Raw genomic sequence first — 27,517 nt, 5'->3', positions numbered from 1 at the left:
TGGGGCTTGAGCTCACGACCCTGAGATCAATAGTTGTGTGCTCTACTGACTGAGCCAGCCAGGCGCCCCATCTTTCTTTTTTTTTTTTAATTAAAAAAGGTTTAATTGTGATTAAAAAAACATAAAATTTATTATCTTAAGGATATAACAAAGATTAAAGTAGAGATTAACAAAATAGAGAATAGAAAAAAATCATAAAGCTAAGAGTTGCTTTTAAAAAAGATCAACAAAATTGAGAAACCCTTAGATTCTCTAAGAAAAAAAAGACAAAAACTCAAATAACTAAAATCAGAAATGAAAGAGGGGGGATTTCAACCAATGCTACCGAAATAAAAAGGATTATAAGAGACTACTATGAACAATTATATGCCAACAATTGGGTAACTTAAAAGAAATGGAAAAATTCCTAGAAGCAGACAACCTACGGAGACTGAATCACATAGTGAAAAAAAAAAAAATTCTGAACAGACCATAATTCCTAAGAAGATTGCATCAGTAAACAAAAACCTCCCAACAGATTCCCCTGGTTCATAGATGTGTGGGCTAGAGCATCAGGAAAGACTAAAGATTAGATTGTAAGAAAATACAGAAGCCATGTTTCAAAGACCCGAATTACAGGTATTCATCAGTTTGTAAGACATGAGTCTCAAATAGCTAGCAGTTTGGTTCTCAAAAGATCTCTAAATTGTGTGCGGTTACTTGGGAAAGTCGGTCCGGACTCTGTCATGATATAGGCGGAAGGAAAAAATCCAGCAACAATATTTTCTCTAGCAGCAAATGAGATGTGGCGATCAGAGGAAAGTGGGGTATACCAAATGGGCAACGTCAGTCAAAAGACAACATGGCACGGAATGTCAGCATTATGGTCAGGCCTCAGACACTTGGCATACCAGTAAGTAAAAAGGGGTCTTGAATTGATGTGGAAGGAAAAGTAGGTTCAGGTGAATGCACAAATAAAAATAATTCCAGGTGACAGGCAATGATCATCATAGCAGGTAATACACTTCTGGATGAAAGAGAAGGCATAGAATGGATTGATTATTCTTCTTTGGCCATTGCTTGGTAGTCTCATTTCCAAATCATGTATAGTCTCTCTAGTTTCTAAGGACAAAGATTAAAATATATATACCTCCTAACAAAGAAAAGCCCAAGAAAGAAAAAGAAAGAAAGAAAGAGAGAGAGAGACAAAGAAAGAAAGAAAGAAAGAAAGAAAGAAAGAAAGAAAGAAAGAAAGAAAGAAAAAGAAAATTAGTGTTGACAGTAGAGAAGTTGGAGCATTGTTGGTGGGATTTTTTAAATGGGACAACTACCTTGGAAAATAGTATGGCAGTTCCTCATACTATTTTGTTTTATTTTATTTTATTTTATTTTATTTTATTTTATTTATTTTAGAAAGAGAGAGCACAAGCAGGAGGATGGGCAGAGGGAGAAGCAGGCTTTCCGGTGAGTAGGGAGCCTGATACAGGGCTCCATCCCAGGATCCCAGGATCATGACCTGAGCCAAGGGCAGATGCTTAACCGACTCGACTGAGCCACCCAGGTGCCCCCCTCATACTATTTTAATTATTCATTTAACTCATTACCTTAAATTAATTACTAATTTAATTAGACATATTATTTTAATTTAAGTAGAACTGCCATATGATTTAGCAATCCCATTTCTGGATATATATCCCAAAGAAATGAAAGCATGGTCTAAGAGATGTTTGTACATCCATGTTCATAGTGGCACTACTCACAATAGCCAGAGGCGGAAGAAACACAAATGTCCATCGGCAGATGAATGGAAAAAAAAAATGTGGTCTATACATACAAAGGAATACTATGCCACCTTAAAAAGGAAAGAAATCTTATCACAGGTTACACGGATGCTTCTAGAGGACATCATGCTAACTGAAATTATCCAGTCACAAAAGGGCAAATACTGTATGATGTCACTTCTATGAGGTATCTAAGGTAGAGACAGAAAGTAGAATGCTGGTTGGAAGGGGCGAGGTGGGGGGGCGAAGGGGTTGTTCAATGGGTATAGTGTTTCAGTTCTGCAAAAGGAAAAGTTTCTGAGGATGTTTCACAGCAACATTATGTATATTTTATTTCACAACAACGTAAATAGACTTAACACTACTGAACTGTACACTTAAAAATAGCGAAGATGACAAATTCTATGATTTTTTACCACAGTAAAACAAATTCTATAAATACATAAATAAAACTGACCATACCAGGCACTGACAAGAATGTGGAGGGACTGGAATTCTCACCCATGGCCAGTGGGAATATGAAATGGTACAACTCCTTTGGCAGTTTCTTAAAAACTAAGCATGCTCCTGTTCCACTCTAGGAATTTACCCAAAGGAAATTAAGGCATAAGTTTATACAAAGACTTGTATAAGAATATTCATAGTAGCTTTATTTGTAATAGTTAAAAGCTAGTAACAATCCAAATGTCTCAACAGTGAATAATCAAGTTGAGTAGATCCATACAATGAAATACTACTTATAAAATAGGTATACATTTTAGATAACAGTTCTTGAGTTTCTATTATGCATCAAGCACTGTGTCTAATGCTTTAAACATGTAATCACAACTCAGTGAGGTAGGAATCATTGGCCTTATTTTACAGATGATGAAATGGAGTCTTGAAAAAGTTTGTAACACAGGGTTTCATAGCCAAGCTATGCCAAAGCCAGGGCTTAAATTTAGGTCTAGAGAACTGTCAAAGATAGAATGCTTAGTCACCATACTGAATTTGTGAAATTCAACAGAAGTAACACACTGATTAGCTGATAGTAAACATCCCAATTGAAGAATTCTCTAGGGGGGGAAAAAAGCTCTCTCCGACTGCTCACCAGTGGTGTTAACTGACATATTGTACAATGGTTCACGATGTGGGCTTTCAGTGTAAAGAGCCTACGTGTGAATTCCCATGGCTACCATTTCCTAGTTAGGTGAGCTATTTCATCTCTGTTCCCTTAGCTTTAGGATGGAGATACTAGTCTACCTCATTCCCTGCTTGTACTTACAACAGTTCCTGGTATATAGTACACCACCACCCATCTTATTTAACTTCTTCAATGTAACTGTGAATGCCTCCTATCTCAATTAAGAGGGATAAGATACTTTTAAAAAACCAAAAAAACACTTCATTCAACTTAAGGTATTAAAAGTGATTCTGTGTAATGCCCTGGGCAAGGCACTGCTGAGGAGCAGAGTTGAGTGAGATGAGAGATTCCTTCTCCTAGGAAATCTGCAATCTCTTAAGCAAAATGCTACACTTGGCCTCTTCAATATTCTTCACACTTACATGCCCCTGCGCCTTGTGCTTGGTTGAACCTTACATTTAAAATTTTGACTTTGCAACATGCTAACCGATTTGGCATTATGATGTACTCTGTAGAGATCATTTCCCATTTAGGGCTTCCTAAATTACCAGCCCCACTTCTTTCTTGATGGGAATAGTTCTTGATATTAATATTTCATTTCCTTTTACTGCTGAAACCTAGTGAAACTCACTAAGCTAAACCCATTTTGAAATAAAACTTAAGTATTTTTAAGCACCATCAAACATAACTTGTAGGTATTGCAATGTTATCCACAGAAATTGACTCCCCCTTTCATGAGAGGCAGAAGGAATTACAGGTGAGAGTAGCTTCAAGAAGACCAAGTTTTTGGTACTAAGTAGATGACCTCTTTTGCTTATGTGAAAAGCTAACTAATATTGATGTCAGATTGACAGAATCTTTCGAAGACCAAAACTAAAACCAGGTTCCATGTTAGCGCAACACAACTTGTCTAAATTGACCACGTGACCCCTCTGTCATGTTGGCTTTAGGAGAGGACAACTAGAGCAACTGCGTCAGGTTGTCTGGCTTAGGGATCAGCATTGTGCTAGATGCTAGGTGGTGGAATTACATTGTGGGTTGAACTGTGTCCCCTAAAAGTTCATATATTGAAGTCTTAAGCCTCGCTACCCCAAAATGTGACCTTATTTGAAACTGGGATTGTTTCACATGTGATTAGTTAAGTTAAATCAAGGTCAGTAGGATGGGCCCGTCATCTAATAGGACTGGTGTTCTAATAAAAAGGGGAAATTCAGGCACAGAGATTCACACACGGGGAGAACACCACGTCCAGATTAGTTGGAGTTATGGTTCCATAAGCCAAGGAACTACTGTAAGCTGGGAGAAAGACCCAGATCAAATGCTTCCCAGACACCTTCAGAGACAGTATGGTCCTATTGACCCCTTCATCTCAGGCTTCTAGCCTCCAGAGCTGTGAGACAGTAAACTTGAGTTGTTCAAGCCATTCAGTACACGGTACTTTGTTACAGCATCCTAGCAAACTAGTATAATTTGGGAGGGGAATTCTGTTCTCTTCTCTTTTTTCTCTCAGTATTCCATAAAAGCTAGAGCTCTTCTACAACTTGCTTTATTTGTTTGTTTAAATTAAGGGTATAAAGACAAAGTCGTCACTTCTCCCATGCTGCTTAAGAGCTGCTACAGGAGATAGGACAGACCAATTGGGAGGGCATACTTGATCTCAGCTCCGTCACTCATTTGTTGGGTGACTTTGGGCAAGTTACCTAGACTCTCCCAAGTTTCAGTTTCTTTATTTATGACATGGAGATAATAAGATCACCTGCCAGTGTTGTTGAATAATTTAGATAATGTATGTAAATTAATAGTATGTTTTCATAAACTGCAGCCATTATTATAACAAAACAACTACAATTTAAGGCAGAAAAATCAAGACAAGATCAGAGGTGAGCAGGTGCTTTGGGGGCTTAGAGCGGTGAGATCTCACATATGGCTGGGGAACCTGGATGAAGGTGGTGGCGTTTAGGTTGGTTTTTAATTGGCAGATGGGATTAATGAGAAGGCATTCATGGTGAAAGAAACAGCATGAACACAGGCAACGTGTCCCCCAAACACAGGCACATTCAGCAAGTAGTATGGCTTAGACTGGAGGGCTAGATATGAATATTAGATTAACTGTCTTCCTTAGAGAACACCCTTCACAACCTTGGCTTAGGAAACCACCTAAGCTTTACCCCTTTGCATCATATTGCCATATTTATTTCCTTCTTAGCTTGTGTCACAAACTGTAATTCTGCTATTTATCTGTTTACTTATCTATTGTCTGTAAAGGCAGAGTCTCTCTCTCTCTTATTCAGATCTATATCCCAAGGAGATGCTCAACAGATATATGTGGGAAGAAAGGAGGGAGGGGAGAGAAAGAGACAGATTGAAAGGATGGGAGGAAAATGAATGAATGGAACAGTAGAGGAGTCCTAGCAGATCAGGTAAAGAGGTACTCTGGAACCAGAGCACGAAGGGGCTCTTGAAAAGGCAGGCTGAAGATTCCAATGCAGACCTCTGAATCAATCAGTCTATCATCTATCTCTCTCTCTCTCTCTCTCTCTCTATCTATCTCTCTATCTATCTATCTATCTATCTTTTAAGATATATATCTATAGCTTTTTTAAAGCCCCAATGCAGGGCTTGAACTCATGACCCTGAGACCAAGATCATGAGATCAAGACCCCAGCTGAGATCAAGAGTTGGACTCTTAACCAACTGAGCCACCCAGGCACCCCTCTGAATCAATATTCTTAAGAGAAAGAGTAAGTGTTCGGTATATCAGCCACCCCCGGTGAGTCTTACCTTTAGGCAAATTTGGGAAATGCTTTAGACCAATGGGTCTCAAAATGTGGTGCCTGCACCAGCAGCCTCAGCAGCATCCGGGACTTTGTCAGAAAGGCAACTTCTTGGTCCCCACTACAGACCTACTGATTCAGAATCTGTATTTTCACAGAATCTGTATTTTAACAAGGTCCAGGATAATTGAAAAGCACTTAGAATTAAAATCCTGCCTCTTACTGTAACATTTAGTCTTAACGTGTTTGGGCTGCTATAACGAATACACCATAGCCTGGCTGAATTAAACAACATACACTTATTTCTTGCAGTTTTGGAGTCTGGAAAGGCCAAGACCAAGGTGCCGGCAGATTCGGTATCTGGTTAACAGACAGTTGTCTTCTCGCTGTGTCTTCACATGGAAGAAGGGGAAAGGGAGTCCTCTGGGCCTTTTTTTAATTTTTTATTATTTTTTTTAATAAGGGCATGAATCCCATTCGTGACTTACTTACCTCCACAAAACTCCACTTCCAAATACCATCACATCTGGGCTTGAAGTTGAAACTCTGTCAGGTATTTCTGCTGTAAGTATCCTTGTTGTAAACATCTTTGTTGCAAGCATTTTCATTGCATAACAAATTGGCCATAAGACAATTTTGCTGTAAATGATTAAAAAAATAACTTGTTGATAGTTTGGTTTCATTTTTCCATTAATGTAGAGATCCATTTTTATATTGTAGATATATGTTATATAAATCTTAGCCTTCATAATGGTCTACACAGTGGCACAGAGTTTTAGCCCCATTTCCCACGGAATTTTGGAACATCTATAAATGGAGATGTAACAATATGCCAAAAAAAACAATAATGTGAAGGGCTTTCATGCCTCAATACAAAGCACATCTACAAATGCTCATCATAGTATTTAGAAACTGATACCTCTCTTAATGAAGAAAGAAATTTTAGTGAAAAAAGATAAAGCATGATGCCAAAGAAGGCGACGAGTCAACAAGCAAAAGAAAAAAAAAAAAAGTATAATGCTATGAATGAAAGACTTTGGTTTTGGTTTTTTAGCTTTTTTTTTAATTAAATATTTTGAAGACAAATACTTAGGTACAATTCACAAAATAAAATCAGTTATTTGGGCAACATTGCCATGAACCTACCTATGTTATATATTTCAGATATATTCCAATGTTTTGCATTTTGCAATACAGTCTTTTAAATTTTGTCATTCATTTTTCATGTTTCATTATATCCCTTTTAATGATTGTCCCTCTTTTATTTTTCATGATTTTGTCTTTTATGGCAAAATTGCCTGACAATGGATTAGTTACGCAGCAAAAACATTTGTGGCAAAGATGCTTATGACGAAACTACCCAGAACCAGTCTCAACGCATGAATTTTGGGTGACACAAACACTCAGTCTGTAGCACATTCTTTGATGTCCACTCACTGCTTTGCTTCTTCCAGGTCTGAGTAAAGAATTGGGCTAAATGTATTTTGAAGTGATGGGAGTCTTAGAAATAGAAATCAGAAATATAAATATTTCCACTCTATTTGGTGCCTATAGATAGATCTCAGCCTCAACCACGAGAGTTCCTTAAAATTGCAACACACAAGTAGCCTGTTAAACGGTGGTTATTCTGGGACATTCCAGTCTGAAGCCAAAAATGATCTCCCACCCGAACTCCAAGAGCTCGAAAGGAAAACACCAGTGACAGTAAATCACCGCAATTAGAAAAAAAGACAATGCAGGAGAAAACAGACAGAAACAAACCCAGAGAAATAATCTGTCCATTTAGAAAAATTCTCAAGTCTGTTTGTGAGGAAATACTTAAAGAGTAGGGAACAGACCAAAATCCTTTAATGAATCATGGAATCTGCAAACTGGTATCAGATGTTCTCCAGTCATAGAGCCACGGGAGCCCTAGCAACATTTCAAATTCTTCCAAATAAGGTAGCCCCAGCCAAAAGCTATGCTCTTAAAGACAATGATTTCCTCTTACCTGATTGTCTTTTGGCTGTAGAATGAACTGATTGTTGTCAGAACTAAAGTGCACTTATACATGTAAGACTAGAAGGATTGTGGAAGTTTCTTTAAGCACACACACACACACACACACACACACATACACCCCACATTTTTACTGAGTCAGACTTTCCAGCGTATCAGTTGGAGAAAAGGGTAGTATAAATCCAAGAAGAGAAGCTGTCTGTGGTTTCATTTGGTGGTCAGGGAGCTAGGGGGATATGTTTTCCCACTGTAACATAGCAACTTGATTTCAGTGCTGCTCGTCTGTCATATGCATGAAGGGAGATGCCAAATACCCCACAAGAGAATTTTCCAGAAGGTGTAGGGATGGTCTTTACCCAGCCTATGAGCTCTCAGACATACATATAAAAAGTAACTACTTCAAGCTGAATTTTTGGATTCCAGAAACTTGAAGAGTAAATAGTATAGAATTGTAGACTCCTGGCAAGAACTCTTAATAGAATGCTAACTACAAGAGTTCTTGTGTATCAATATATTCATCTCCTCCACCCCAAGGGTGGGGGTGGCATGCTGCCTGGGCCAGAGTCAGCTCCCCTGGCTGGTCGTGTCAGGTGGTGAGCAGCTGACTTAGTTTACCCCAGTGTGCCACATAATATGGTTCTCTGTGTGTGACGAGTTGTGAGAAGACTGGGAAGCGCTGGTGTGAATTACACCCAGGCTGTAGGCTTTCCAAATGTATGAATAGATGGATGACTTTAGGTGGCACACAGGCATGCCATTAAAAACACTGAATTGCTTAGTGAGAAAAAAACTTTCCTATTCAATTCTTGTTTAATCCTTCTGACCAGAGAAAGATAAATGATCAGTTTGGTGTTATCATATCTTCAACTATTAATTTTCCTTTTAACAAAGAGAGCCCAAGATCACAGATACAGAGGTTTGGCCACGCAAATTCTAGTTGGGATTTAATAACATCGGTTTGTTTTATTACATTTATTTTTGGCCACTGATTCTTTTTCTAAAATGTATTGAAGTGATTTCAACTTTCATTCTAAAATAAACTTATTTAGACAAGAATAAAGAGTTGATGCAAGGAAAATACTGAACAAAAGATGGTACAACTTGTACCTTTCCCATATGGCAAAAACTTTAAAGATGATATTCAATGACTAAAGTTCTAAAAAACACCATCCATTGGATCACTTGAATTCACTCTACTATATCTCTGATAAATCATTTAAAATCCTTCTGGATGTAGAAAACATTGTCATGTATTTCCCAGGACCTTCCTATCAACAATTCTAATTAAATATTTGGAGATACTTCTCTTTTCTTTAGTTTCCTCCCCCATACTGTTAATATCCTTCTTCTCCTGTGACACAGACACACCAGACCTTCTTTCTTCAAGTCAAACTCTTCTATTCCCCTTCGACACAGTTCTGGTCACACTCACCTCCCTGGCAATTATTCTCTGGGTTTATATTCTAAATTATCAGTGTCTCTCTTAACTGAATCAGTAAAAAGTATTTTGGTTGCATATAGCAAAAAAAACCAAAAACAACATACAAACAAACAAACAAAACCCAGTTAGCTTAGGCAAAAAGGAGGCCTTATTGGCTCACATAATTAAAAACTCCAGAGTAAGTTTCATTCAAGGCATGGTTTGGAACAGGCACTCACAGAAAGATGGCCGGGATCAGGATTCACTGTCTCTCTCATTTCACAGCTCCATTTCTCTAAGAAAGAAATCCAGGGAGCCTTTTCCCTCAGAAGAGCAACATGGTTAAAAAATACAGCCTTACCTTTTTGCAATCTCAAGTCTAGTAGAGCCAAATGGGAATCTTTCAGAAATCCAGAAAAAGTCTCATTGTACATTACCAGCTCTGAATGTGTCACATGTTTTCTTCTGAGCTAACCACTGTTACCAAAAGAGTCAAATATGCTGCTCAGTCAGGAGTAAGAAATAAAGACAACTTGACTGGAAGTGCATGGCCTTAGGTGAGGAAAAAGTTGATGTCTCAGAGGGAAAACAAATTGTATTTACTGGAAAAACTCATATTGTGTGTCCAGATATAAACTCAGTTCTCTGGGTAAGGTAAAACCAGTGAATATAGTTGGACAATTGCTTCCTGTATTATGAACTTCGTATGTCAATATAGGAGTGAGTGAGCGAGTGTTCTCCATTCTGAAACTATACCAGGGCCTATTGTTTCCCAGTCCTCTCTGTGCTGGTGACCCATGCATGGTGGGAGAAATAGAAAGCATGACGTCAATATAAGACAGTGTTCTTTCGTTTTCAGACCAAAGCATATAATTAACAAGAGCTGGTGAGAAGAACAAGAAGAAAAAGTAGGAAGAAGAGGAGGAGGAGGGGAAGGAGGAGAGTGTTCTAGTATTGGATACCCTGATAGCAACCAGGTGTGGGAACTGACAGCCAGAGAGGTGAGAGAAAACCATACCAAGTGGTGACTATACTCAAAAGCAGAGCAGAATTGTCAAGAAGAAGAACAAATTTTCCAATTTCAAAACTCGGTGTAGAACTACAGTAATCAAGACACTGTGGTATTGATATAAAAAGACATATAAATTGATGGGACAGAATTTATAGTCTAGAAATATTTATGGTCCAATTGATTCTTGGAAAAGGGTCAAGAAAAATGTGAATTGTGTTTTCAACAAATAGTGCTGGAATAATTAGATATTCACGTGCAGAAAGATGAATTTAGATCCTTACCTCACATCATATGCACAAAAATAATTCAAAATACATCATAGAGCAAGTTGTAAAAGGATGCTCAACTAGACTGTATCAAAATTAGGGGCGCCTGGGTAGTGCAGTCGTTAAGCGTCTGCCTTCGGCTCAGGGCATGATCCCAGCGTTGCGGGATCGAGCCCCACATCAGGCTCCTCCGCTGGAAGCCTGCTTCTTCCTCTCTCACTCCCCCTGCTTGTGTTCCCTATCTGGCTGGCTGTCTCTCTGTCAAATAAATAAATAAAATCTTAAAAAAAAAAAAATTAAAATCATTTGTACTTCAAAAGACACCATTAAGAAAATGAAAGGACAAGTTGTAGAAAGAGAATGTCTGCAAATCATATATCTGATTAGTATCAAGAATATATGAAGAACTCTTTCAAATTAATAATAAGAAGACAAACAACTGGATTTGAAAAAGAGACAAAAGGCTTGATGAACATTTCACCAAAGAAGATATACAAGTGGCTAATAAGCACATGAAAAGATAGGTAACATCATCAGTTATTAGGAAAATGCAAATTAATATCACAGTGAGATACTGCTTCATACCTGCTTCGAATGGCTATATTCAAAATGTCAGACAATACCAAGTGTTAGCAATGATGTGAACAAGCTGGAACCTTTATACTTTGCTGGTGGGAATTCAAAATGGCAAGACCACTTTAGAAAAGAATTTGACAGTCTCTTAAAATACTAAACATAAATTTACCATATAGTGTAGCAATTTCCCTTCTAGGTATCTACCCAAGAGAAATGAAAACATATGTCCATACAAAGACTTGCACATAAATGCTCACAGCAGCATTATCTCTCATAACCAAAAAGTGGGAACCATTCAAACTTCCATCAAGCAGTGAATGGGTAAATAAAATGTGGCCTATCCACACACTGGAAGCCTGTTATGCAATAAAAAGGAACAAATTGCAAATACATGCTGCCACATCGATGAGCCTCAAAACCATTATGCTAAGTAACAAAAGGATCACATGACTCCATTTCTGTGAATGTCCAGAAAGGCAAATCTGCAGATTCAGAATATAGATCAGTGGTTGTTGGAACTGGAGGGAGGAATGGAGATTGTCTACGAATCGATTTGAACTGGTGGAAATGTTCTGAACTTGGATTGGGATACAACTCCATGTATTTACTCACTGAATTGTACACTTAAAATAGGTGGATTTTATATGCAAATTATCTCTCTGTAGATTAAATAAATAGGTAACAAACAAATAAATACATAAAACAGAATACTCATAGCAACCCAGAAACAAAGTTTGTAAGTGATGAGAACATAATTATATTCCAACGAAGTGGTGGAATTATGAATGATGTTTATATTTTTATGTATTTTCCAGTTAAAAATGTGTTTTTAAATCTGGAGGAAATTTGGAAAATTGTACTCTGAGAGTCAAATCACTCCACGATGGGCCAGCGGAGGGCGATGTAAAGTAACCTTGATAAAGAGACGAAATGGCTCTCAGGCCTGTAAGACTTGGCAGTGACCTGATTACAGTTAATAACACATCTAAAGAAAGATGAATCAATCAGCAGAGAACACTGATCAATACAGAGAGCAAAGGAAAGGGACAGTTGCAGATGCAAGCTTTGCAGAGCCTGACCGAGGCCATGCAGGGAGGCTGAAGGCTAGTCAGAGAGAGGGTGCGCCCACCCCACGGTAGAGATGGCTGCCGTCCGTCCCACAGGGCTTCAGAGCATCAGACACTCTAAGTGCGGTATAACAGATTCATCTTGTTTTACCTGCATGCTCACCCCATAATATTTTTATTCATTTTTTCCCAAGTAATTCTGTGTCTAAAGAAAGCCCATTCCTACTGATATATTATGACTGGACACACATTTGGGTCATATACCTCAGGCTGCTGAGGTTTCCTCCGAGCAGAACCAACTTCAGATGAAAGTGATACACCTGGGAAGCTGAGCAAGACTCGGGCTGTGGCAGGCTCTTTAGGATGAAGGCCGCCTCTTGGAAGTCAGCCAGTCCACTGACCTTGCTCAGTGACATCCACCCTGGACAAGAGTGTCTCATTTAGGCTTCAATATCAAGAAATGCAAGACACAAGATATATTCAAATTATTGGATGGTCAGCATATTTTTTTTTAAGAAGCCACTTATGGGAAGAATTTAAATTATTTAGATCTTATACTCACTGACTCCAGATCCATCCAGCCATAGCAACTACAATTCTAGCACCAGCTGTTTCAACTCCACCTTACTCATAAAAGTAGCCCTGGTGAAGTAGAGAGCTTCCTTCCAACGAATTTGCTGGTGGTGATGGTCTACCACCAAGAGTCTGTGGCTCTGTGTCTAAGCCTCTGGGGGACAATGTGCCTGCCTCTGGGGACAATGGAGGTGATCTGGTTGAGCACTGAGCTCTAGTGTCCCACAACATACAGATACTTTTCATGACTAACCTCATGTCCTGGTTCATGATTTCTACTCTCATTCCCAGATGGAACTCTGAAGTCAAGCAGCTCTAGCTCATTGCTGCCTGCCCTCAACCTCCTTCCACACCACCCCATGCTAACTGGACCCTGATAATGTCCCTGCCTTGACCTGGATGGACAATTTGATTTTGGCACTCCCTTAATGGTCTGAAACATCTTTTCCTAGAAGAGTGGTTCTCAACTTTGTTGCTATAATACTCTTTGGGGAGCCTGCGTGGCTCAGTCGGTTAAGCGTCTGCCTTTGACTCAGCTCATGATCCCGGTATCCTGGGATCAAGCCCCATATCAGGCTCCTTGCTCAGTGGGGAGTCTGCTTCTCCCTCTGACTGCCTCTCTCTCTCTCTCTTTCTCTCTCTCTCTAACAAATAAATAAAATCTTTGTAATTCTACTATTCAGTTCTGATGTTAACCACCTATAGTTAGCCTCAGACTCCACAGGTTTAAGGGAAGTCCCCAACAAGACTGCCCTCACTTCAGGTACCAGCTGCAAGTTCAGGGTCCCCAGGCCACCTGCACTTCCGATCAACTAGTTGCAAATTTTGGAGGTTGTACTGCCCTTTCAGGTTTGATAAGAGTCTAGAATGACTCACAGAACTCAGGGAAGTGCTACACATATGATTGTCAGGTTTTTGTAAAGGATATAAATCAGGACAGGTCAAATGAAGAGTCACAGAGAGTGAGATCTGGGAGGTCTCACATACAGTTTCCAAGGCTTCTCTCCATGGAATCAGGACCCTCCTAGCACATCTATGTGCTCACCAAGCCACAGTGCCCAGAGTTTTTATTGAAACTCTTGGGCACTTCATTATGTAGGCATAATTGATGGAAACTCTTGGCACTTCATCATGTAGGCATAATTGACGGAATCGTTGGCTACATGATTGAACCCAATCTCGAGCCTTTCTCTCCTCCTTGGAAGTTGAAAGTCTGTGCTAGTATCGCTAAGGCTCAAAACTCAGCTTTTAATCAAATGGTTGGTCTTTCAGTCATGACCAGTCCCCAGTCTGAGTCATCTACTTAGCATAAACTCAGGTGTGGTCCAAGGGCCCACTACGGAAAAACAAAGGCACTCCTATCACTGGGGGAATTCCAAGAATTTAGAGTTTCTCTCCTCCCTAAGAACCAGGGACAAGTGCCAATCAAATTATTTATTATATAACGCTTGCATATTGCAATCAGTCAGGAAGCTTTTAAAAACGTTCGTGCCTCGGGGCACGAACATCAGTCAGTTAAGGGTTCAACTGTTGACTCTTGATTTCAGCTCAGGTCATGATCTCACGGTCATAAGATCCAGCCCTGCCTGCCAGTCCGCTTGAGATTCTCCCTATCCTTCTGCTCCTTCTTCTCCTCCTCCCCCTGTTCATGCGCGCACGCTCTTTTTCTCTCTCAAATAAATAAACAAATAAAATCTTTTAAAAAATAAGTATTCATGCCTGGATCCTACCAAGAACTAATTGGTCTGGGGTGCAAACTGGTTATAAGAATTTTTTAAATCTCCTCCAGATAATTCTAACATATCCTACAAGCTATGCTTCTGGCCTTGCTTTAGTCCCTTAATTTGAACTACTAGGATATGTATGTTCCTCCAAATTAAATTGGAATTGTTGATCTGGTTAATGGCGCTCCCAACATGCTACTTGGCTGGAGCCAGACATCTTATGATCTATCTTAGGTCTACAGTCTCTGTCCTGCACAACTGTGAGTGGACCCATTCACAACATAGTTCGTGTGAATAATGCCCTGGATATATGCAGCGTATATACTGCACTATACAGGGTAGACATGTCCTAAGCTAGTCACCACACATTAAATTAGCATCAAGCACATTTACCGAACAAACACCTTAGCAGATTTATTGCTATTTCTGACATATGTATTAGCTTTAACAGGAATATTGTCACATCTCTATCCGCTTTACATTTTAATTTCAAGTTTAAAACCATCAAAATGAATCTGAATTTACCTAAAATGATCCTGCATATTAAGAAAAAAAGTATGATGGATTCCCATAGAACATGCTGAATTTTGAGAAATTGAATATTTTTTAAAAGTTTACAATATTCACATAAATGTGACATATCAGAATGTTCTATAAATCAGCTTTTAGAAAACTAGCCTTCAACAAATTGGAATTCTGCAAATTATATTCTTGGCTTCTGCTTATGATTAGCTTCCATCATCTAAAAAATTTGCTTATTGAGAAATTTTAAACCCTAGTATTTTCCATCAAGATTTCCTTGTATAGCATGTGATTAAGAGATTGCATTTTGAAAGTGTTTAAAATAAAAAAGGCAGGAGTAGAGAGAAGGAAACCATGAACCACTTCTGACCAGCCAAGGTTTTTCCCAAGAAGCTGAAAGGAACTCTCCAGCAATAAACCAAGAAATTTGTCCAGCAGGAGAAAAAAAAATTAGTAGAACTTGGCAACTCTGTTGGGGTAATAGGTTGTTATCTGACATGAAGGCCCTGAAAGTACATTTCCTGAATAAAAATAGTGATTGCCTTTATGCGTATTATCCTTTCAAAGTCAGGTCAAGTTATAATGTGGGCAATTTTTTGTCCATCCACTTGAGGAAAGAGTTTTTCAGAAAACTTCTCTTTCCACCTCAGAGTGGAATAGGAAATGAATTTTAGCAAACTTCATTTTCTGCCATCAGGAAGGAGAAGGAGATTCGAATTTGTGATAATGATTGCATTTTGAGTTACCTAAGGAAAGTGCTAGCGAGACAAGAATTGCCTTCTAAAAATAAACCAAAGCAACCAAATAGAAACTTCTCGAGCCCTAGCTTCGGAAGTGTTCACTCTGAATTCCAAACCTCTAGTTTTCTGGTTCTTTCTGAGGTTGTTGGTGACTTAACCAACCCTGAGGACTGACCCTGTAGGACTCAATAAGAATCCTAATAAATATGTAGCTATGGTTGGGAGTCTTTGAAAAATAAGCAAAATTTCCCAACTCATTCCACAAACCTCAATTATCTCATACCATTAGGGGATCTGGAAATACAGAGTCAAAGTTAAGAGTTCTGAGCAATTGGTTTTCAAAGACTCATTCACATGAGCTAAAGGTGCATATTAGTTTGGCTTTTACACCTCCTGCTGCTTTTCAAGAGGATAAATAATTACAGTGATTTATCTTTGAAATGTGCAGCTCGGAGCTGGATGTGGAGAAGTCACATAATGGTGTCAGCACTTCAGCCCGAAGTAAATAAAATGGTGAGATATATTTAGCACACGATAACACAAAGCACTGAGAAACAGAGATAATAGGAAGAAACTGTCTTTACGTGATTAGAGAACTTTACAAAATACCAAGCTTTTACAAAAAGGAAATAATGATAGAAAATAGAAACAGTAGGAAAAACCAGAAAGTCTTCCAAGTTCCAAATTTCCATCCTAATTCTAGCCCCTGAAAGGCAGGTCAGTTTCTCAGGCCCTTTGCCTGGGTTTCTTCTTTCTAACTTTTCAGCCTCCCTCCGTGTGGTAAGTGCTTGATTCTGGAGGCAGCAGAGCAGTTGCTTAGATGTCTAATGCTTTTCAAGGCTAATGGGAATATCCAAGCAAGCGGTGGCTTCCATTCCCTTTCCAGATGCCCCTGAGAAGCACTTTGGCAGAACTGCGGTGCCATAAAGGAGATTTTACCCTCCAAGAAAGGCTGCTTTCCAGTTTTCTCTTTCTTTTTTTTTTTTTTAAAGATTTTATTTATTTATTTGACAGAGATAGAGACAGCCAGCGAGAGAGGGAACACAAGCAGGGGGAGTGGGAGAGGAAGAAGCAGGCTCATAGCGGAGGAGCCTGATGTGGGGCTCGATCCTATAATGCCAGGATCACGCCCTGAGCCGAAGGCAGACTCCTAACCGCTGTGCCACCCAGGCGCCCCCCAGTTTTCTCTTTCTTTTACCATAGATGAGGTTTGCACACAAATATTAATTTGCTTCAAAGGACTTGGAAGGTCCACTCAATCAAATAAATGACTTTTTCACTGACTTTGCCATTGAATACAAAAAAAAAAAAAAGCAGTCCAATAGTTTGTGTGCTGGAAATAGTCTTGGATACAACTATGCACAGAATCTTGCCCTGCCCCACCTCTTGCCTAACCTCTCCCCACGCCCCATTGCTGCCACCTGAAACTGCTCATGTGTCGGCCATCACTGATGGCCTCCTAGTTGCTAGATCGAAGTGACCATCTATCAATTCACGTCTTATTTTCCAGATCACAGAAAGTTGATGCTGTTTACCAGTTGATCAATAGAAGACGTTGATAATGTTTGGTTTTGTTTTTCTTCAGCATCTCTGACCACTTCCTCACAGGCTTCATTAGGAAGATCTCTTTGTCTATGCATTACATAAAGGTGAATTTTCTGCAGAAATCCATCAGGGACTCTCTTCTTGCTCATCTCCTTACTCCTGCGTAATTTTATTTATTCCTTTGCTTTCATTGTCAGCTTTAGGTTGATGATTCCCATCTTATATCTCTAGCCTATCTCTCTCCTGAGTTTTTTTTAAAGACTTATTTATTTATTTGAGAGAGAGAGAGAGAGAGAGAGAGTGATGGGGGGGCAGAGGGGGAAGGAGAGAAAGAGGGAAAGAATCCCAAACACACTCTGAGTTGAGCGCAGAGCCCAATGTGGGGCTTGATCTCACGACCCATTAGATCATGACCTGGGCTGAAACCAAGAGTCAGATGCTCAACCAACTGAGGCACCCATCTGTCTCCTAAGTTTTACTCTCATATATCTGAGGGTTTCGGGGGAGGCAGAGAATGGAGGGATTCAGAGAAGAGGAACACATAAATGCGACCAGAGCCTTCAGTTACAGAAACTCTGTTCCTCCTTTAGTGCCCTAAAGAAACTTAAAAGGAAAAAAAAAAGTACGTAGAGACACTGTCTGCTTTGCCTGACATCTTAATGTTGGTATCATTGGCTATAATTTCGCTTAGAATAAAAAAAAAAAGTAAGCATGTGACAATTTTTTTTTGCTATGTTGATATTCAGGTAGTCAGGTTGGAAATTTAACAATTCCCTTAAATTGTATGTCAGTATTTCAGGACAAGACTGAGAAAATACGTGCTAAAAAGAAAAAGCTAAAGTGTCAGTATAGTGCAATGGTCAGTGACTTCTTTCTTGTATTTCTTATACTAATATTAATATTTATGCTGATTTGTGCTACTATGAGGTAGGACTAGTGACTGCAGATAAAAGAAACTTGTATTCCCCAAATAACAATTTATTCCAGTCTTCATGGACATCTGAAGTTCGGTAGTCCTGAGCTGTGATAGTGGTTTTACTTTACTAAGATGAGACCTCCAGAAAAAGCTCTTTTTAGTTTTCTTTTCTCCCAGCCCCAGGCTGTGGCCTCCTTCCCTGTGGTCCAGTGGACCAGTCGTATCCATGTTCTCAGGAGCAGACAAAGGGCAAGCTCACACAGTCCTTTAAGGATGTTTTCTTGGAAGTTTTCCAGTAGCACTTCTACCTATGTCACTGGCCAAATCTTACTCACATTGCTGCTTGCAGCTAAGAGAAAGCTGTACAACGTGGTCTATATTCCAGGCAGCTCTGTGTTCCTGTCAAACATTGTGTTTCAATTATTTTGGATGAGGTGGAGACTAGATGGGGGGGAGGTGGGCAACCAGAAGTCTCCACAATATTGTGTTCAAACAATGAATAAAGCCAGGAGAAAATATCTAGATTTATTTGATGACAACAGGTGATGGAAATGCTACTTCTTCAGGAAGACTTTGTAGAGAAAAAAGATACTTGTATGGGGAAAAAGTCGGTGAACTTGCAGGGTTCTTTTCAAGGGTCCTCAGGCTCACTCGGCTTCAGGTTCATCACAGGAGAGATGGGCTCTGGGGCCCATGGGCCATTTCCCTGAGAGGGGGTAGGCAGGGAGCCCTTATCCCAGAAGCTTAGAAGGCTGTAGAGCCGTAAGTGGCCAAGTCCTGGTGGGTGGACTTGTCTGAACGGCCGCCAGCTTGGGATTGTTCCCCACAGAAGTGTCTCTATTATTTTGTGCAGTTCATCTGCAAGCATTGAAATGAGGACTCCCACCACTTCTCTTGAATTTACAGACTCTTCTGTGGGGATTTTTCTCCCTGCTAGTGAACTTAAATCTTCCTTTGTTCAGAATCTTTCCTCTTCCTGTGTTCTTATCCCTTCAACAGAACCACAACCACAAGAATGTGATCTTTCCACACAACATTCACCAAATCCAGCAAAACAGCCTCAATGGACCATTCCTGGTACTTGAGATTTTTGTTGGTTTCCCCTTCTTTCTGTGTCTAGCAAAGCCACCTTCATTGAGTGGATATACCTTTTGTGGTTTTTTGTGGTACTTCTAAGCTGCAGTGAGCCTCAGACTAAAGGGGTTAAAAAAAAAAGGAAACAACAACAAAATTCGTAACTTTCCCTGAACTAAAAAGTCGCACAGACACCCATAATATTTGAAATACTGATGTTCTGAGAAATAAAATAATGTTGGGTAAATATTTCACATGTACAAATAATTTCATTTCATAATTGTGTTTTAGAAACGCTTTGCCCTTAATCAAAGAGACCCACATCTGCTTTTCTAAGTTAGGTTTCAATCTATACATCAAATGGGCAACATAGTAGGACACTTTAGGAAGGGATTAAGAAACTGGGAAGAATGGCTGCTGTATACCCCCAGAGAACTGAGGTAATGGTTAACTCCTGGGCCTTAACCTTTGACTTGCCCTTCAGCACACCTAAGTGCCAAGACCTGCACTCTGACAAAGTCTCATTAAAATAACATAAAATGTGGGGGCGCCTGAGTGGCACAGCGGTTAAGCGTCTGCCTTTGGCTCAGGGCGTGATCCTGGCGTTATGGGATCAAGCCCCACATCAGGCTCTTCCGCTATGAGCCTGCTTCTTCCTCTCCCACTCCCCCTGCTTGTGTTCCCTCTCTCGCTGGCTGTCTCTATCTCTGTCAAATAAATAAAATCTTAAAAAAAAAAAAAGTAACATAAAATGTAAAAACAGAGAGGCGGTCCTTCTCCATCTCCATGTAAGCTGATGGAGGCATTACGAAAAAAAATCAAAGCTTTAGAGGTAGATATACCAGCCTGGGTTCCAATTCCGGGTCTTCACTTGAGCAAGTTACTTAACCCCTCCGATAAGAAGGCAATGAGCAGTAGAAGTCAGCATGGGTTCATTTACTTCATCTTAGGTCAAACTAACATAATTTTATTTTATTTATTTATTTTTTTTAAGATTTTTTATTTATTTATGTGACAGAGAGACAGCCAGCGAGAGAGGGAACACAAGCAGGGGGAGTGGGAGAGGAAGAAGCAGGCTCCCAGCCGAGGAGCCCGATGTGGGACTCAATCCCGGAACGCCGGGATCACGCCCTGAGCCAAAGGCAGACGCCCAACGACTGCGCTACCCAGGCGCCCTATAATTTTATTTTTTTATAAGGTCACTACACTATGCGTAGACAGAATGCATTTTAATTTTGGCACACAATTAGAAGAAAATCTCAAGACATGCTTGCGGTCACAATGAATAACTGCACCAGAGAGCCACTAAATGTAAGTTTCGAGCTGGTTGAACAACAACATACAAAAGTATGTATTAATGTATCAATTCCGCCTGGAAAAAGTATCTCGGATGGCAAGAAAGTCTTGGCCCCTGTTGTATTCAAGATTTTATCAACAACTTGGATAAAAATGTATTAAAAGCTTGGGTTGCTTAAAAGCAGGAGAAACAGCGAATGCACAGATGACAGAATCAAAATTTTAAAATGATCTCAATAACCTAAAAGAGTAGCTGAAATAAAGGCTATTAAAAGCTGTGTAGAGTTCAGCATTTAGATTCAGAGCTACCTGGCATATGGGTATGGTGCAGGGTTGGGGATGGTGTCAGGTCAGGAGGAAGTACACAGAACTCTCTTGGCTGGTATGTATGGAGTCAGGGAGAAGAGATGACCAGCTTGAAAGGGGTTCCATGGGCCAAATCTGGGAAAATTTAAACAGCCAAATTTTAATGACTGTATGGACTATAACCAATTGAATAAAATAAGAATCCATGAGCTTATATTTAATAATTCAATGAATATATGAGGGAGAAAAGTCTATGTTATAGCAGAATGCTAACTAAGAAATGTAGAAGGAATGATGGACATAGAAAAAAATCACCATTTGGCAAAAATCATAGAAATAGTTGATTCAGATAAAAATCATCAACAGAAGTTAATACTAGTGGATGGAAGTACAAAATACTTGGTAATTAACTTCACAATGGAGAAACCTGTCTAACATCATCTTATCCAAGTTTAAAAGTCAATATCACAGAAATAGGACAAATTGACATCATGTGCCTCCTGATAGAAGAACGCAGCATCACGTTCTTGGCATTCCTGTCAAAAGTTAACAACTGGGATCTAATCATGAAGAAATGGAAGACAAATACAAATTGGGAGAAATTCTATCAAAATAACTGATCATTCCCTTCAAAAGAGTCAAGGTCACGAAGGTGAGAAAAGGAAGGAGGACCTATTCATGATTGAAGAGCCTTGACTAGAGACATGAACCAAAAAAGAAAGGGTGTTTATTAACGATACTATTGAGGAAATCAAAATTTGAATGGGATTTGTGTGTTGGGTGGTAATATTCTATTAATATCAGCATCCTAATTTTGATGATTATAACTAGTAATATAGGAGAGTATCCTTGTGTTTTGGGAAACATGTAGGAGTAATAGGTGTCACATCTACAACTTACTCTCAAATGGTGTAGCGAATTAGAGAGAGTGAGAACGGGAAAAGGATGAAACAAACGTGGTAGAATGTTCACAAATACGGAATCTGAGTAAAGGGTACACTGTTTCTACAGCTTTTCAGAAAGTTTTAAACAATTTCAAATACAAGTTTTTAAAAATCAGTTACATAAGTCCAACTGAACTAGCAAAGTGTTAGAGGAGAAATTTAAACCTTAGAGTAGATCAAGACTCATCTGCCTGACTCTCGGGTCTGAAGAGCTGGTGCACCCATACGGCCAGGTCGAAGGCAACCTTTCGCGACAGGAACCATTCGATCACAAGTACAACCAGAAGAGTACCCAGCCAGGCTTCCTGAGGTCCGAAACTTGCAGTAGGAAACGCACTGAGGACCAAAGCAGCTGCTCACTGGTGTCTTTTTCTCTCTTTGGCCACAGGGTCACTCATCTCTGCTTTTCTCTGCATTTGCTTCACCCATCTCTCTTTCTGCACATCAGGATATCTTGCTTCTCTGTGCACATAGCAGAAAATGACCTTATGTATCCTTGCAAATGATTGGAAGCAAACGTAATTGGCCCTGTTGAGTCAGGTACCCACCCCTGGCCTAGTCAACTGATGCAAGGAGGTTGGGGTGATGTAATCTTGCCTACTTGGCCTCAGGAGAATATGGGAAGCAGGCATTTCAAGAAGAGGCACGAGCAGGCAGGCTGAGCCTATGTCAGCAAAAGAACAAACGAGCCAGAGTTGGATGAAAGGCCCAGCCTGATGAGTGAAGAGGTGGAAGACATCCGGTTCTATGGGATATCTCCATGTGCAGGTGCGAGAGCACGACCATACCATAGAAGACAGAGCCCACCGCATCATCAGGAATACAACAGCAGCAAATGTATGCTGAGGCACGTGTGTTGAACTAGCGAATCAAATACCAATTACTCAAACAGTGCTGCTGCTCTGAGTGATGTGTTTTCTAACATGGAAACTAGCTCTTGATGAAGTTCTAAGTAAAATGAGGTACAATTTTTCCTTGATTTACATGGTAGTGGGGTACTTGGAAAATTCACTCCATATTAAAAACTTGCAAAAACATTTTGTGTTTAACATGGAAAGTGCAGTTAGGTTGCAGGTTCAGACAAACAGGCTTTTAACCTACAGGAATATTCTGCTGGTCAGTCCAAACGCTTGTAGGATGAAGGATCGTTCTTTATTACGTGGCCCTCCCATACACTGCAGCATGCCCAGCACCCCGGACCCCTCCCTAATGGCAGGAACCTTCTTCCAAATTATTATGACAAGCCCAAAGTGCCCCCACATTCCTCCAGAATGCTCCCTAAGGTCAGTGCTAACACTATTAATGACCACTAGTTTAGAGATGAGTTGACCTCTGCCAGGAGTGGCCAGTGGGTGATTTCTGCTTTATTGGAAGCTTTGTCTAAGTAAATCCTTTCCAACCCTAACACTCAACAGCCCATGATTAAATCTCATGAAGCCATCGCTTGTTCCCCTTCTGAAATATTACAGTTTTTTTTTTTTTTTAACTCCTTTGCTATTCAAGAAGATACCCAACTTTATGCCAATACTTAAAAGCTATGTTATTCGGGACAGGACTCTTTTAGCTTCAAATAAGAAGCCGCACACAAAAGAAGAATTCACAGTCTTAACTTGGAAATGTAAATGTGGAGTTGATTTCAGAACAACTGGCTCCAGGAATTTGGGTGAGGCCTTGGGTTTTTGTCTGTCTGTCTGTCTCTACCTCTCTCTCTCTCTCTCTTCCTCTTTCTGTTTTTCTTCCTCCCCTCTTCTTTTCCCTCCCTCTCCCCCTCTTTCTTTCACTTTCTCTCTCTGTGGGCTGAATTCAGGCTCTCTCCTGGTGATAGGCAGATAGAAACTGTCCCTTCACATTCTATCTGTTCCATGAAAGACCACCGCTTCTCTCCTGCTCCAAACTATGCCCACACTTCTAGGAGAAAACTATGACTGCGAAAGAATTAACGTTATGATTACTTGTTTAGTGCCTGTATTCCCTAAATGTAAGCTCTATGAGGACAAGATCATGTTTTTCTTATTCATTGCCATATCTGAGCAACAAGCATGGCATTGCCCATTCTAGTCACTTAAAAAATACTGAATGAATGAATGAATGAATGAATGAATGAATGAATGAATTGTTCAGTTGGACTACAGGCTGCCCACCTTTCAGTGCTGGTGTTTCTCTACAAGACTTTCCTAGACATTGAAAACATGGGCAAAAGGCAGCAGTAGCTGTGTGTTTTCTAAGCAGGCATTAGACTGGTTTACAGTGCAGAGATGTAGAAGCAAAATAGAGAAACCCAGTGGAAAACATCCTCTTCACTCCAGATCTACCCAAGGGGCTTCTCCACCCAGAATTATCCAAGTTCATCCTCATTTTGCTTTGGTCTGAGGATTCCTCATGGGAGACTAAAATCAGGATTAAAGAAATTGACTAATTGATTCAATTAGTATATTACTGAGGTCATTTCAACTCATTAAGCCACTTGAAAATTTCATTTTGGTTCTGTGCATCCTTCTACATGTCGTTCTTTGTAGTCCACTAATAGGATTAGGCATTGCACTGAGTCACAGTAAAGGGGTACTTCTGCATCATCACAGACTCGAAGGCCAGTCTACACTCCATGAAGCACTTTGCCACTTAAAAGCATAACATTACATATTATTCTAAACATCTCCCAAGTAATAGAGGTCTTTTATTTTTATTTTTCTTTTTATGTGAAATTAAAAAAAAAATCAAGTCAGGTTGCATTTAAAATCAGAGCAGAACTGGGTGGGCCAGAATGCTAGCGTTTAAAAAATGTGAACAACATCCTTAATATAGCTGTTTGTGACTAACCCAGTGGGTGTGACACCCAGGGGAAAACAATAAGCTCACTTATCATGAATTTGAAAAGTTAGAGTTTAGAACTCTGTGCTATTTTTTGAACATAAAAATTATTCAAGGAATTACCCATTTTATTTAAGAAAAGATTGTTGATGGAAAGTTAGACATTTAAAGACTTTCAGTGGAAAAAAGTTTAGTGAACAAATCAGAAAAATGCAATCTATGCCCCTCTCCCAAATTTCATGTCTTTGAAAAATAATATCTTTTGGGGCGCCTGGGTGGCGCAGTCGGTCAAGCATCTGACTCTTGATTTCGGCTCAGGTCATGATCTCAGTGTTATGAGATCAACCCCTGAGTCAGGCTCCATGCTGGGCACGGAGCCTGCCTAGGATTCTCTCCCTCCCTCTCACTCTGCCCCTACCCTCCACCCCTCACACACATGTGCCCACTCTCTGCTCACGCACGCGCTCTCTCTCTCTCTCAAAAAAAAAATTGTATCTTGGGATGTCTGGGTGGCTCGTCAGTTAAGCGTCTGCCTTCAGCTCAGGTCATGATCCCAGGGGCCTGGGACTGAGCCCCACATTGGGCTCTCTGCTCAGCGGAAGCCTGATTCTCCCTCTCCCTGCTACTCCCCCTGCTTGTGCAAGCTCTCTCTCTCCCTTAGATAGATAGATAGATAGATAGATAGATAGATAGATAGATAGATGATAGATAAAATCTTTTGCTAACGATCTCACCTTACTGCAACTGCTATAGCAAATACGATGTATATCCAACAGCAGAATCAATTCCACAAACACCTTTTACCTTTGTAGCAAAACTGGTCTTATAGTTAATCTATAGGTACACTTTATAAGAATCACTAAAGTATGGCCATAGTTTAATCAATTGATTGTCCAAACATCGGCAATTTCTAAGCACTTTGTCAACAGCGCATTTAACTCTCACAAGAAATCATTTGATAGGTATTTCTATTATCACCCCCATTTTACAGAAGAGAAATCAAAGAGTTGGCGAAGTGCAATAAGCAGTCCAAAGTCACACAGCTAATCAGGGTTGGAACTGGGTTTGAAATCTGGGCTGGCTGACGATGAGCCCCAGTTTTGCGTTGCCTCTTAGGACCTGGGCTGTGTATTTCACAAATACACATACTTCCGCATTTATGTACAAAGGAGATTGTAGAACTGACACAAATGTTCAACACTCTTCTTTATGATCCATCTTTTCAATGCAATTTAACAAGTTACCTTTTGCAGTAACTTATGAACATCACTATACCATAGCCATGAATAAAACAGTTGAAAAGACTATCTAAACCCAGAGGTAAATTTGAGATGTGAATTGCACAAGTACCGTGTATAGCATCCCCAGATGGAAATGATTCAAAAACCACTTACGTGTCTGCCTCCCTGGGCTTCTGGATCCTGATTCTTCTAAACAGGTAAGGCCCACCCTAGCTGCAAAAGGAGAAAGAGAAGAAAAAGAAGGGTGAGGATACCTGAACCCATACTAAATTAACTATATTTTCCTATTTTCTGTATTTCTGACATTCTGGCATCTGGGCCCTTGCTGATCAGGGAGGTACTGCCCCTCCCAGGGTTAGCCAATTCTTAGAGATGCAAGACACCTCAGAACAGTCCCCACACCCCAGAGCCTGCTGAAATTATTCAAACTACCAAATCCTAAGCCTGCTTAGCCTGCCTCACCCATTCCTTCTCGTGAAAACCACAATAAAGTTTTTGCCCATCCTTTCGCCTGCTTCCTCTGCTTCAGGTATTCTGATAAGTGGTTCAGAGACATCAAAATCTATTTAAATGAAAATGAAACCACGCAGTTCACAAATGAACCATGTGGTTCGCAGTGGCCTTCTCTCCAGCAGGAGTGTAGATGTAAGGAGCCTGGAATTATGCTCCCTGACTCCTCCATAGCATCCTTGTAACTGAACAGACCCGTGAAATCTGGAGGCATCACACTGATCTCATTTGAACAATTAGCAAATGTGCGATGTGTGTTCAAATTGTTCATTAATTAGCTGCAATTGTACCTAAAAGCAAAATGTAACACAAAAGGAATAATTAAGATCTCCAAATTCCAACTTGGTACTGAGGACAAAGAAAGCTTCTTGTTCAAGATTTCCCAAATTGGGCATGGCTTCTGTGTTTTAAAGTCAGAGGCTAACCCAAATCTCTATTCGTCTTCAATCTCATAGTTTCTGAGTTTGAAAAAAAATATATTGAAACAAAGATGATGGATATGATGAGATAAAGGCCCTGTTCGTACAATTAAAATAATGGCTCGTGCAAACTTGGTCAGTGATTTGGGAATCTTTTCAATGGCCGATTTATCATCAATGATTGAAAGAGAAAAAAGAAAGTCAAAATACCGGCTGGATAAGACAATAGCCTTAATGTACTCCTACACATAGTGACTGTGGAACAACAATTTATCAGCATTTTATAGTCAGTATTAAGCTGACTGAATTTAACACATAAATTTGCCTCCAATTTACCAGTAGGTGTCACTGTTTAAATGTATTGGCAACAGTCTTCCACAGAGTTCTATGTAAGGATGCCCAACAGAAAAGAATCTAACAATTTTTAATAACTTACAACTCGTTCAAACCCACATACAGAATGCTTACAAACCCATACTTATAGTTGTAATTCAAATTAAGTAGTTACTTAATTTCTTATTGTTAAAATAATTATTGGAAAATCAGTCTAAGTTTAGTGGTGGTATACCTACAAATGATTCAAATTTAAATTCAGAATCTTTTACGAATTTTTAAAAATAAAGAGTCTAATATAACAGGCCTACTTTTCATGGGAAAGTAAAGATGCTGTTACATTTTAGGACAGGATTTCAATTTTTAGGAACTATTGATGTTCTCTAGCTCTCCCTATATTATTTTGAGTGAAGGGAAGCATTATGTTTTCATGTGTTGAAGACATTGGTATATAATTGTATCTACCACCTAAGTACAATGAGTCTTGTCTGAACCTGTTTATCCAGGAAGATCGTGGATGTAAAAGTGTTTTGAAAAATTGAAAGTGGTCTTTACATGCAAGGTAAGATT

General features: G+C 39.7%; 1 protein-coding gene across 24 annotated transcripts in view; it reads right to left on the bottom strand.

Annotated features, from left to right (window-relative positions):
* STX11 (syntaxin 11) overlaps positions 1 to 27,517 on the bottom strand; it is a 114,147-nt gene that overhangs the window by 12,112 nt on the left and 74,518 nt on the right. For 21 of the 24 annotated variants that reach the window (XR_005834406.1, XR_005834389.1, XR_005834391.1 and 18 more), the window contains exons 4-5: positions 25,839 to 25,898; positions 6,150 to 6,296 (exon numbers count right to left, since the gene is read on the bottom strand). The gene's annotated coding sequence lies outside the window, so the exon portion shown is untranslated. Of the gene's footprint in view, positions 1 to 6,149; positions 6,297 to 21,397; positions 22,099 to 25,838; positions 25,899 to 27,517 lie in introns of those variants that run through there. The other 3 variants (XR_005834407.1, XR_569624.2, XR_005834405.1) reach the window with 2 other exon arrangements.

The sequence above is a fragment of the Ursus maritimus genome, unplaced genomic scaffold, assembly GCF_017311325.1.
Source record: "Ursus maritimus isolate PB19 unplaced genomic scaffold, ASM1731132v1 scaffold_13, whole genome shotgun sequence".
In the NCBI taxonomy this organism is placed as follows: domain Eukaryota; kingdom Metazoa; phylum Chordata; class Mammalia; order Carnivora; family Ursidae; genus Ursus; species Ursus maritimus.
The sequence above is the reverse complement of the archived record's forward strand: the minus strand, read 5'-3'. Positions and strand labels throughout refer to the sequence as shown.